The sequence below is a fragment of the Centroberyx gerrardi genome, unplaced genomic scaffold, assembly GCF_048128805.1.
Source record: "Centroberyx gerrardi isolate f3 unplaced genomic scaffold, fCenGer3.hap1.cur.20231027 Scaffold_102, whole genome shotgun sequence".
NCBI classification, from domain to species: Eukaryota; Metazoa; Chordata; class Actinopteri; order Beryciformes; family Berycidae; genus Centroberyx; species Centroberyx gerrardi.
The window spans coordinates 1-12,940 of record NW_027605238.1 but is presented as its reverse complement, the minus strand read 5'-3'; the positions used below and the strand labels follow the sequence as shown (position 1 = coordinate 12,940).

The window sequence follows — 12,940 nt, the reverse complement described above, 5'->3', positions numbered from 1 at the left end:
GTAAGTTGTTGATTTTGTCCTGCACCTTTACACAAGTTGGATTGGATGTGCACACTATTCTACTACTTTATTAGCCTGGTAAAACCATCCTGATCACGTGACCTCACATTCTGTTTCGCTCCACGGATCAGTCTGGACTTCTAGCCGCCCACATCGTTTTCCTGAAATTACAGTGTAACCGGGCCAATCAGGGACTGCGTCGTAGTTGATGACGTGAAATACAGGCCGCTGCTGGCAAAACAGTAATAGCGTCTCCCGAAGCAACAAGCTGTGTGTGTGTGTGTGTGTGTGTGTGTGTGTGTGTGTGTGTGTGTGTGTGTGTGTGTGTGTTTTTTTGAAGGGATTTAGATTGTAAGTCTACTGTCTGGTCTACACTCCGGAGCAGAAGGTGGCGGTAATGCACCAATAAGCTGAATGCCAACCGCCGTAAAACAAGAAGAAGAAGAACGAGCGGTAAAGTTAATGTTAGTAGAGTAAACACAGCCATAAGTGCAGTTATTGCAGAAATGGACTCAATAACAACAATTAAACAAGAACAAGAGTATGCACTAGCGGAGTTTCTCGGCGGAAAAGACGTTTTCGCCGTTCTTCCGAGTGGATTTGAATTTGGATTCGCTGATTGGCTGAAGGAGTTTGTCAAGGCAAGTACTCCCGCCCACTGAAATCGATGTGGGCGGCCAGAAGTCCAGACTGATCCGTGGAGCGAAACGGAATGTGAGGTCACGTGATCAGGATGGTCTTAACAAGCTACTACTTTATATGGGAGGAATTCATACACAAAAATCCGAGGAGAAATGCCTTACAAAAAATGTAAGGCAAAGCTGTTTTCAAAGATGAAAGTCTTATTAAATAAACAGAATTGCCAAAAATCCACAGGTGCCCAGAGTGCACAAAACAAGGTGAGGTGAAAAAGGGAAGCAAACGTTTCAGTCTATCAGACTATTATCAGTGCTTACACTGTACAATCAGGAAGAGGCTATCTGAAAAACAAGACACTAATAGTAATCATGGTACACAATTGCTATTTGTGTAGCACTTTTCAAAGAGTTGCAGCTCAAAATGGTTTACAGTAATAAAAGCAAGTATTAAAAATACACACAGAGTATAGTGACTATTACTGTCACATTTGTTGTTGTTTGCATGTCTTATGTTGAATTACGTTGAATAGTCTCTTTGGTTACCATGACCACCAATGGCCTATCAGAATCAGCTGATCCCTATCAGCCTATTAGGCCGCGGCCACACTGAATTACTAACGGATAGATTTCTGTCCGTTGGGCTGTTTAGTGTAAGCATTTATGATAGTCTGGTGGACTTGATATTTGATGCGCTTGAGTGGGATGTTGCAGCCTATTGTGGAAGGTGTGTGATTCATCATAGCAGGTAGGTACATACAGAAGACACATATCCTGTTATTGTCATTAGACCGTTGTGCTTCTTTGGGACAATGTCTTTCAGACGGAGAATGGGAGAGGTGGGGTTCAGCAGCAGCCGGCAGCTCGCCATCAACTCCTCCGGAATGATGAGAGGGGCAGTGTAGTAGAAGGCCGTGTCCTTCCAACACTGGATGGAGGGTACAGCTCCCGACCTTGACAGGTAATAATTTCTAATGACATACGTGGTGCCCACCGACACCTTCCTGGCATACTCCTCAAAAATAGTAATTATTGTCGGCGTTTTGCCATCTGACATGGCGAAGCAGGTGTTTCGGCGAACCACAGCCGCAGACACCGCCCCCTCGCTGAACTGCCAGTCGGTCACCCTGAGGACCTCTTTAGAGGCTACTACAGTCAAGGTGATAGGGGCAAGCCTCTTGTAGGGCTCTGTTGTGGTGCCGAGAACCTTTTGCAACGCCATACTGAAAAGAGGTAAGAGACTTGTTATAATAATAATAACAATAAAAACATGCGTGATTAGGCTACTTAAGATAATTAATATGTAACTGGCATAGCGACCCGCTCACATGACCACATTGTCGCTTTTAATAGGCCACAGTGAAAGGCTTTACAATCGTGGATGGATTATTTTCATTTCCAGGAACTGGCTCTGACAAATCTGTGACATAAAGCATGCGCTCAACAATTTATTATTTAAAAAAGCCTAGTAAGGGATCATTAAGACTATAGTCGATTCCTTAGGCTACTTGATTTTTTTCCCAGTTTTCCCAAGTTAAAACAGCAAGACAATATTTTAAGTAACTAGAATTTTATTAAGTTCAACAGTATAACAAATTAAATAACATCAAATATATCATTAGGTATAGAAAACAAACACAACATTCTTTTTTTTTTCTTTTTTTCTTTTTAAATTTCATTTCCACTGATGCTGGTGATTTTCCCCTGCTCATAAGCAGCTTTGATTGTGCATGGGATGGTGGGCAGCCCATCCGGGAAAGTGGCTGCCCACACCTCCTTGGGGATGACGAGGAGGGTGTCATCCTGCAACAGCAGTTCCTGGTCCCCATCATCAAGTGTCCTGGTGCCCCACACCTCACCCTCCCTGTGGTCATCCATGTCGATCTGTTGAAACCACACAATACAGAAGACAGATTTACAGCAATGAGCTGTGAAAGGCAACTGGTTTTAATGTAGTAAGCAAGTTTCAAGCTGCAAGTTTCTTTTATGTTTACTTTATGCACCAGCCCATCAAGTTGTCTTGGTCCAATCAAGTTTCTTGTATTTGAACATGTACTTGGCAAATAAATATTCAAGGTGTTTAGATCCCAATTTTGCAAATTATTGGAATGGGCCAAAATGGAGTTCTGAACAATGGGAAGTGTTACAGGCTTCATGCATTTTTTTCTCAGATAATTTGTTATCGACAAGAAAAAAAACACAAAATAATAGTCAATACTGTTTAACTATATATACAATTTAGACCATGGCCATGGAAAATTCTTACTCTGATTGGCTGGCAGGTGTCTTTCTTGGTGTTTTTATAATATTTTTAATTATAAAAGTGCAAAACAACCCCCCCCCCCCTTATTATTCTTTGACAAGTGGCCATGGTATAACTACGATAATGCATAACGAGGTGTCCTGATATAGGAAAATAATGGACAAGGCGGAGGTGAGGAAGTCCACAGTGCAAAGTGCAGTGGAGTTCCCTCTGCCAAGTCTATTATTTTGCTATATCGGGACTTGGTGGAGGGAACTCCACTCTGCTTTGTGTTGTGGACTTCTTCACCTCTGTGTCGTACATTATTTTCCTATACTGAGACACCTCATGGTGCATTATCGCTTACATCTGTCTGTCTGTATGTCTATCTGTGTAGGACTCCGTACATGGACGGAGAGCAGAAGCTTCACTTTGCTGGCTGGTGTGGGGCCATCCAGAGGACTGCAGGGAGCGGAGGAGGCACAGAGCCAGCAGCAGCTCAAAATATTGTGCTCACACAAGCCATGGAATCCATTTTGTGATAACAATGATATAATAACAGAACTTCATAATAAACGGAAACAAAAATGAAAGCATGTTTTATATGTATTAGTTACCTTAACTTCTGTGAAGTTAGTTGAGTTCAACATGTAATCATGATGTGGCATTTTTTTGCCCTTGAGGTGGGAGATTAGGATCGGCATCCCAACGTTGACGGGAACCAGGTTGGCCTCCCGCCACAGAGCAACTTTCACCTGTGCTCCCTCCTGACAAAAGACAAAAGTGCTTGGTAAGTTGTATTCATAGTATAGGAACTGTGCATTTAACTAATTCATGTTAAGAATTCATGAAATTTCACTAAACCAAAATTAAACAGTTAAATATATAAATTCTTCAAAGCTTTGACATGTTAAAAAAAATCTAACAGAAATGAACCATGTCATTCATTGAGTTAAAAGTGGGACACAAAAGAGGATTTTGAACAGTTTTCTACCTCGCTGATCACCAGGTTACGGACAGGGCATATGCCCCCTGCCCCATCATGTTTCCTCACAGGTTCCATCTAAATGTGATAGAAGTTGAGAAAATAAACCACTGCATGAGAATTGTTGAACAGGGAGTTAAGCAACTGTGGTATTTTAGCTTATCTTCTTGGAGGGGTGTGAAGTTAGGCTATGTCATGGATCTTTCCATATGTAAAATAAAATCTATTAAAAATGTACAGTAGAAAGCAAGCAAAATATTGAATATAGACACTTGGGATGTTTTTAAACCTGCTGTTTTAGATTATTGTGTTTCTCCATTAACTATGTGCAGATGTGGATATTGTAGATAGTAGCAGATTTATGAGGTAAGTGGGTTGTTGAGTGTGAAGGGCTATTATAAAGAAAATAAGTAGTAAGTATTGGGATGGAAGGAATCCAGAGAGACAAGGAAGGATGTCCACACGCTGAATATAAGCTCCCAAAGAATTTATTGCAATGTTTCGACCAGCACGGTCTTCCTCAAAACACCTGATGAAGACTGTGCTGGCCAAAACGTTGCAATAAATTCTTTGGGAGCTTATATTCTGTGTGTGGACATCCGTCCCAGTCTCTCTGTAAGTTGTTGATTTTGTCCTGCACCTTTACACAAGTTGGATTGGATGTGCACACTATTCCACTACTTTATATGGGTGGAATTCATATAACAAAAATTCGAGGAGAAATGCCTTACAAAAAATGTAAGGCAAAGCTGTTTTCAAAGATGAAAGTCTTATTAAATAAACAGAATTGCCAAAAATCCACAGGTGCCCAGAGTGCACAAAACAAGGTGAGGTGAAAAAGGGAAGCAAACGTTTCAGTCTATCAGACTATTATCAGTGCTTACACTGTACAATCAGGAAGAGTAATCATGGTACACAATTGCTATTTGTGTAGCACTTTTCAAAGAGTTGCAGCTCAAAATGGTTTACAGTAATAAAAACAAGTATTAAAAATACACACAGAGTATAGTGACTATTACTGTCACATTTTTTGTTGTTTGCATGTCTTATGTTGAATTAAGTTGAATAGACTCTTTGGTTACCATGACCACCAATGGCCTATCAGAATCAGCTGATCCCTATTAGGCCGCGGCCACACTGATCCGTTAGAAAACGGACAGCATTACTAACGGATAGATTTCTGTCCGTTGGGCTGTTTAGTGTAAGCATTTATGATAGTCTGGTGGACTTGATATTTGATGGGCTTGAGTGGGATGTTGCAGCCTATTGTGGAAGGTGTGTGATTCATCATAGCACGTAGGTACATACAGAAGAGACATATCCCTTTATTGACAAAAGGCTGGTGTGCTTCTCCGGGACAATATCCTTTATGCGGAGAATGGGAGAGGTGGGATTAAGCAGCAGCCGGCAGCTCGCCATCAACTCCTCCGGGATGGTGAGAGGGGCAGTATGATAGAAGGCTGTATCCTTCCAGCACTGGATGGAGGGTACACCTCCCGACCTTGACAGGTGGTAATTTCTGATCACGTACGTGGTGCCTACTGACACCTTCCTGGCGTACTCTTCAAAAACGGTAATCTTTGTCACCGTTTTGCCATCTGACATGGCGAAGCAGGTATTTCGGCGAATCACAGCCGCAGTCACCTCCCCGTCGCTGAACTGCCAGTCGGTCACCTTGAGGACCTCTTTAGAGGCTACTACAGTCAAGGTGATAGGGGCAAGCCTTTTATAGGGCTCTGTCGTACTGCCTAGAACCTTTTGCAACGCCATACTGAAAAGAGGTAAGAGACATGTTATAATAATAACAATAAAAACGTGCGTGATTAGGCTACTTAAGATAATTAATATGTAACTGGCATAGCGACCCGCTCATGTGACCACACTGTCGCTTTTAATAGGCCACAGTGAAAGACTTTACAATCGTGGATGAATTATTTTCATTTCCAGGAACTGGCTCTGACAAATCTGCGACATAAAGCATGCGCTCAACAATTTATTATTTTTAAAAAACCTAGTAAGGGATCAGTAAGACTATAGTCGATTCCTTAGGCTACTTGATTTTTTTTTCACATTAAATTGAAGGTGGCGCTGTGAGGATGTGACACCGACACTATTGTTTCCGTTTCCTGCCATGGTGGATACCAAGATAGGTTTAGGAGCTGCCGCTCTTCGGGGAAAAACGGGAGGATAAGGTAAGAAGTAATCGATTCTTTTTCCAATTGATTATCATTTGCCGTTTGTTCAACTTACTGGTAGCAAGATAAGCGTTTATTTGCTTGAATTAGCACGAAATAGTGAGCGAGAACTTTTCATATTATCCGCTTGGTTAACATTAGGCTAATGTTAGCCTTGGTTGTTGGTCAGTGCATGTTTTAGCTCCAGGCTACAACAGGATATTCGCCAGTTGACTGTAGTACAGGAGACTAAATGGGTTAGTGCTTCATTCATAGGGAAAAGGTAAAGCGCAACGATCTCTGCAGACACATCTCCCTCTCCCTCCAGGCACTCTCGTCCTGTATGACCGCAAAATATGACCGCTTGGCAGTTGTGATTAGCGATCATAACTCTTGAATTTGGTTGTTAATGTTAGTGTAGCTAACTGTCAGTATTTGTTGAATAACGTTAACTTGAACACAACGTGTACAAAATAAGCTGATTTCGGTAATATTAGTTTTCACTTTATGTATCCCCACAGTAGAAATGACATTGTCATTCTGGCCAAGGGACAGAATAGAAAAAAGTAATGAAAATAACAGCAATTAATTGTAATTCTACAATTTATTACCACATAAGCTTAAATTATTCTCCTTTATACAAAATCACATCGTGTTTAGATGTGTGTGTGTAGACAGTACCACCTAGCGGTAGCTAGCTAACGTAACATTCACCACTCAACACTCGTTAACGGCTTTGAGTAGGCTTGGTAGGTAAGCTGTCATTCTTAAACATGACTATAGTAGTGAATATTGCTTGTTATTTGTTTAGATTATTTTACAACGTTTTACTAAAAGCAAGCATTGAGATGTGTTGTTAAAAGCCTGTTACTCACCTTTTTCGCTGGGTGTCTGTTGTGGAGGGAAAAGACCAACCGTCAATCGCGTTCTTATATTCCTGTTTGTGTCTCGCGCTGGTGTAAATATGGTCTAGGCAGTGATGTATGGGAAACCATAACATCAGTAGGCCCTAACCAACAGGCAGTGTTAATTCAGTATCTTGAACCATACAAAGTAAGCCTAATGGTTGTGCTGTTGTTGTTGTTGTTGCTACTGCTGCCAGTAATTGTGCAGTTAAGCCATGCTACAACATCTCCCAGTGTAGAGTAAGCATTTTAGATTTACTGATATTACATAACTGAAGTCATGCCTGTTGTAATTTCTTAGGAATAAAATTGTGTCCAGGGAGTCAGAAAGTGCAGAAGTGGCCCCTTGGTGTTGTAACTTCACCTTGTGAGTAGCTGCAGCAGGAGTGCAGAAGCTTTTAAATTGTGTTCGGTGGAGCTATGAGAGAGCTAAGTAGTGACATTTTAATTTCTGAAGAGATGCTGTTGTGGCCTAAATAAACCACTGTGCGTGCTCCATCCATCCCAGCTCCTGTGCAGTATTCGGGCTAGTTGGCAGAACCAGATAGCCTACCATAGGTCAGTGATTCTCAACCTTTTTCACATCAAGGACCCGAATCTAGTACACATTAGAGCCACAGACCCCTGTTTGATGAGATTTTGTCTCTTGGACCCAAATCTGAAAATATTTTTATTGTCAGATATGATTTTGTCAAGAATCCCATGACTAGGTAGAGAGATAACAGTGACCAACTATCAAAATAGTCATTCTTCTACATGATCTAATTGTGTTAACTTCTTGTAAACAAATTAGTTATGAAATTTAACAATTCATCTATTTACTGTGGACCCCCTGGAGGACCCCTGGTGGTCCCTGGACCCCACATTGAGAACCACTGACCTAGAGGAAAGGGAGCTGTTGTGCTTTTCTCCACAAGAGGGGCGCCATTGTGACAGAGATGCTAATGAAAACAAATCATTCATAGCAAAGCAGAGTGCTGCTACTGAACATATTCTGTTGCCATGCAGGACCTGCTAGAAGTGACATGCCCAGGTTCAAGTTTCTGCGCGGTGCAGAGGAGGCTGCGGCCGCCGTCAGAGGGGTGCTGTCAGCTGACCCACGATCAGTGTACAGGAGGACGCACTGCGGAGACAAACTCTTCTTCTTCACCCTGGACACGGCTGACATCACCTGCTGGTTTGGACAGATGTGTATTTGAGACTGACTGATGATTGATCATTTGGACTCCCTAAAAATCAGACAGCCGCAACACAAGAGATAAATGAAACTGTATGACAAGCAGGCAAATAAATGATTTTTGGAAATACAGAATAGTTGGTTTTCATATTGAGTCTTCATTTTATGTACATGTTTCCTGACAGAATGCTTTAATAGTGCAGAAATGTAGATTACGATAGTTTTGTTTGCTAGTCCAAAAGTTTCTTCTTACTTCAAATAATAACTTGCCTAATTACCCCAGGCATCTTTATGATGGAGGAAATTATGTTTGCACACTTTATGTCAGATGTATAGTTAAAGGAAGAGTTCTGCTTGGTAAAGGCGTGTTCTCTACCATTTGTATCCAGGTAGCTGGCTGGGTGTCTACAACATTTTCTCTCACAATATGTTGTAACTCACAATATCTTGCTTTAATTTACTAGTGGTACCACTCCACTACCACAGTGTGAGAGTGAGTGAGAGGGGGATGGAGAAAGGAGGGAGGATTCATAATTAAACTGTTAGAGACAGAGTGTGAAACTGAATTGTGCTTTGGACGTGGAAGAGAAGAAACCTTCATAACCAATTTCTCTTAAATAATAATAATAATAATTCATTACATTTATATAGCGCTTTTCAAGGCACTCAAAGCGCTTCACATATTGGGGGGGGGGGGGGATCGATGGATCTACATGAAGCCATACTGCAAGAGTGCATTTGTAGGAAGAGCTATTGATACACAGACACTGTGCAGAACCCTCAAACTCCCAGGTCTCTATATATACAGTGTATACTGTATATGTGCTATTTTGACTGATATTGACACCTAGTGGCCATTGAATTGTGATTAGTGTGCTTGTTGATATATACCGGGTATACACACACACACACACACATTTTCATGATGCACATTCAAACATTATATAGCTTTCATTAACACTTTAATTTGTTATAACAACTCCAACTGCTGTTTTTCCATGAAGCTTTAAATGAGCTTGGGTGAGAATATGTATCGCGAGCCTCAGACCGTAACCACCAGACCAGACTCAACCGTCCTGCAGGCAAGTTACACCCTCAGTGAAAAGCACGGTTTACCAAAGCTATGTCAAAATATGTTTGCTCACATTGACATTTCATGACTTCTTCAATCACATATAGTTAGTCAGCTAACTTTTTGTTTAAATTATGTCTGTTATAAAGTCTGAAGTTTATTTTTCAACCGCAGTTTATGTGGTTAGCTGGCAAGCTAACCGCCGGCTCTGTAACGGGTAGCTGGCTAGCGGCTAGCTACGGCTAGAACGTTCATTCGGTCAGTTAGCGAGCTAGCAAGCTAACGGTAAGCAATTAGCATGCTAACGGTAGCGGTAGCATGCTACGGTAGCGGGCTACCGTTAGCATGCTAACTGCTTACCGTTAGCTTGCTAGCTAGCTAACGGGCAATGAACGTTCTGTCTGTTAGCTAGCTAACTGTGTTAGTAAAACTTAGTCTATGTTCTCCAACCCTACATTACATGTATACATTAATATATGGTCTCTCTCTCTCTCTCTCTCTCTGTGTGTGTGTGTGTGTACTTGTCGTTCTCTCGCTTATCTGCAGACACTTGTGCTGGCCAGTCCTTCAGGACCATTGACGGTAAGAAAAATCACAGACTCCTGATAAGTTGCCGTAGGAATATGTGTGCATGACCTGAAAATGACCAATTTTAGGTTGTGTTCATGCTGGTCTGATTTTCAAATAAGCCGATGAAGCTTCCTTCCAATTCCAAAAGTTTTTATTACACAGAGGCACACTCTTATACACAGTTAAACAATCAAGTGGGCTTTAGGATGTAGTTTCTATAAACAGAATGAAATAAACTATAATCATACTTAAACAGTAGTTAATTTGTTCATCTTATATTCTATGGACCTGTCAAACACTCAAATATCTAAGGATTTTTTAAAATGTTATTTCTGTTTTTCTAAGAGTTTATATTTTCACATTGTGGGACATGCTGAAATAATAAATCTTGCGATTAACACAAGGAATGACTGTTGCAAAATGACTGATCGTTTTTCCTCTCTTTTGGTAAACCTGCTGCAGAGAACTTAAGAGCTCCGTTGGAACCTGTGTGTCTCTCTCTCTCTCACAGTCCAACCCCCCCCCCAACCCTGCTATCCTGTTTCCTCCATCTGTTGTCTCTGACTTCTTTCTCTCTCCCTAGTTTTCACGCTCTCGCTCAACGAGCTTCGCTCTGGGCACCTTGATACAGAACCCTAACGGGAACCCTTTCACACAACCCTAACGGGAACCCTTTCACACAACCCTAACGGGAACCCTTTCACACAACCCTAACGGGAACCTTGACGGAAAACCCTTTACGCAAAACCCTTGACGCAAAACCCTTATCCAAATCCTACCCCCTTTGAACAATCTATACAAAGTGCATACAAACTCATTTTCTGCTTGAATTACACTTGTTCTTGCTTTTTTGAATATCACTTTACAGACCTCGCTGAGAAACCCCAGTTGACTTCCTTGTGACCATGCCAAAGAAAGGTAAGAAATCTCAAGCTGCTAAAGCGCGCTGGCAGAAGTTGGATGTGTCTCAATGTGCAATACCAACTGAACGGGCAGAGATTCTTGGTCCTCAGAGCAGCAGAGCAGAGGTAAATTTGTCACAGCCACCTAATGCTGATGTTACTTGTGTGCTGGCATCCCACAGTCAGGATTCTGAGAAATACGGTCAGTTTTCCAGAAACAAACAGTGTACCTGTAACTCCCTGACTTTTCTGGCTTTTCTCCATGAGAATCCACAACTCACACGTGCAGACCTTGATCTTGTTTTAGACAAAGGTGATGAGATGTACAGATTTGTTAGAAACCAGATGTATCAACAGAGACGGCAGGCTTTTAGCTTTTTAGCTACTGATGAACTGCCAGAGACAGCAACCGCACGCAGACAAGAGTACAATGTGGAGAAGTGTTTGTCCAAGTATGGTGAATTTACAGCTCCTGTACCTGTTGGTGCAGACGACTACCTGAACCTTGCAGAAAGACTTCAGTGTTTGTCATCGGAAGTGAACAACGCACTGCTGATAATGGCTGGATTGTGCATCGCTGTATTCCGAACCCGGGCCGGAAGGTATGGCTTTTTTGACCCACACTCCAGACGACCTGATGGATTACCTTGTCCCCCACACGGCACTGGCACAGCTGTAATGCTTACTTTCACACATTTAAGTGATCTGATAAGGAGGCTTCATCAATGTTACAGTGTGCTAAACATATGTCCAAGTTGTCAATATGAACTGATGCCTGTACTATTTCATGTGGATCAGCCCGTTCTGGATGAAAGTTTCCAATGCACACATGCTAATGCACACAATGTTGTGTCACCTATGAGGGAGCAGGAGGTTCACATGTCCAACGTTACCCAGCCTGAAACTGAGATGTCCATTCCCTCATGCACGGCTACACCGCACGCACGCTCTCCTGCTGCAAATGTGATGATGACGCATGTGAACTCCAGTGAAGGTACAGTGGAACGTCCTTCATCAGAAATACCACAGCTGAATAGGCAACATATGCCAGTTCTGTCAAAATATACCAAACAGCAAAGGAGAAAATTTAAGAGAGCAATGCTTTTGCAAAAGACAAAACCTACAAATGACAAAAAGAAAAAAAAAATACAAAGAAGGGATGCTCAAAAAACTAAAGAGAGGAAGAAGTATGCTGAAGATAAATTATATAAACAACGGAAAAGGTCTTATGCAGACCATCGATACAGTCACAATGCTGATTTCAAACAGAGACAGATGTCGTATGTAACCAGTCGCTACCGTCAAGATTCTGAGTTCAAACAGAGACAGATGTCGTATGTAACCAGTCGTTACAGTCAAGATGCTGAGTTCAAACAGAGACAGATGTCGTATGTAACCAGTCGTTACAGTCAAGATGCTGAGTTCAAACAGAGACAGATGTCGTATGTAACCAGTCGTTACAGTCAAGATGCTGAGTTCAAACAGAGACAGATGTCGTATGTAACCAGTCGTTACAGTCAAGATGCTGAGTTCAAACAGAGACAGATGTCGTATGTAACCAGTCGTTACAGTCAAGATGCTGAGTTCAAACAGAGACAGATGTTGTATGTAACCAGTCGTTACAGTCAAGATGCTGAATTCAAACAGAGACAGATGTCGTATGTAACCAGTCGCTACAGTCAAGATGTTGAGTTCAAACAGAGACAGATGTCGTATGTAACCAGTCGTTACAGTCAAGATGCTGAATTCAAACAGAGACAGATGTCGTATGTAACCAGTCGCTACAGTCAAGATGTTGAGTTCAAACAGAGACAGATGTCGTATGTAACCAGTCGCTACAGCCAAGATGCTGCCTTCAGACTAAGGCAAAAATTGTACATTACTCGGCGTTATGCGAATGAACCTGAATTCAGATTGAAACAAAAACAAAAAATGAAACAACATATGCAAAACAAATACAGAAATAACGTTGCATTTAGGATCACTCATAACATGCAGTGTGCAATGAAAATAAAACGAAAATACAGACGGATAAATCGGCAAGATAAACAAGTACCTCAGAGTGACAACCCTTTGATCAAAAAAGCTATATCAGTTTTCCAGTCACAGATTAAAAATAGCCCGACTTACATATGCACGGTCTGTCATAGAGCATTGTTTCCAAATCAAGTACGACCCTGCATCAGGTCAAATTACGTCAAAAAGCCAGATGTTGTTGAAACTTGCCTGACGGGAAAGTTTGTTCATGTTTGTGATGATGAATGCCAACAGTTACAAC

General features: G+C 41.6%; 1 long non-coding RNA gene across 1 annotated transcript; it reads left to right on the top strand.

Moving 5' to 3' along the window:
- The first annotated feature begins 3,519 nt into the window (after nucleotides 1-3,519).
- LOC144538311 (uncharacterized) lies at nucleotides 3,520-8,220 on the top strand. Its single transcript, XR_013504209.1, has 3 exons — nucleotides 3,520-3,667; nucleotides 5,945-6,054; nucleotides 7,950-8,220. It is a non-coding gene; the product is annotated as an uncharacterized LOC144538311 (long non-coding RNA).
- The last annotated feature ends 4,720 nt before the right edge of the window (nucleotides 8,221-12,940 follow it).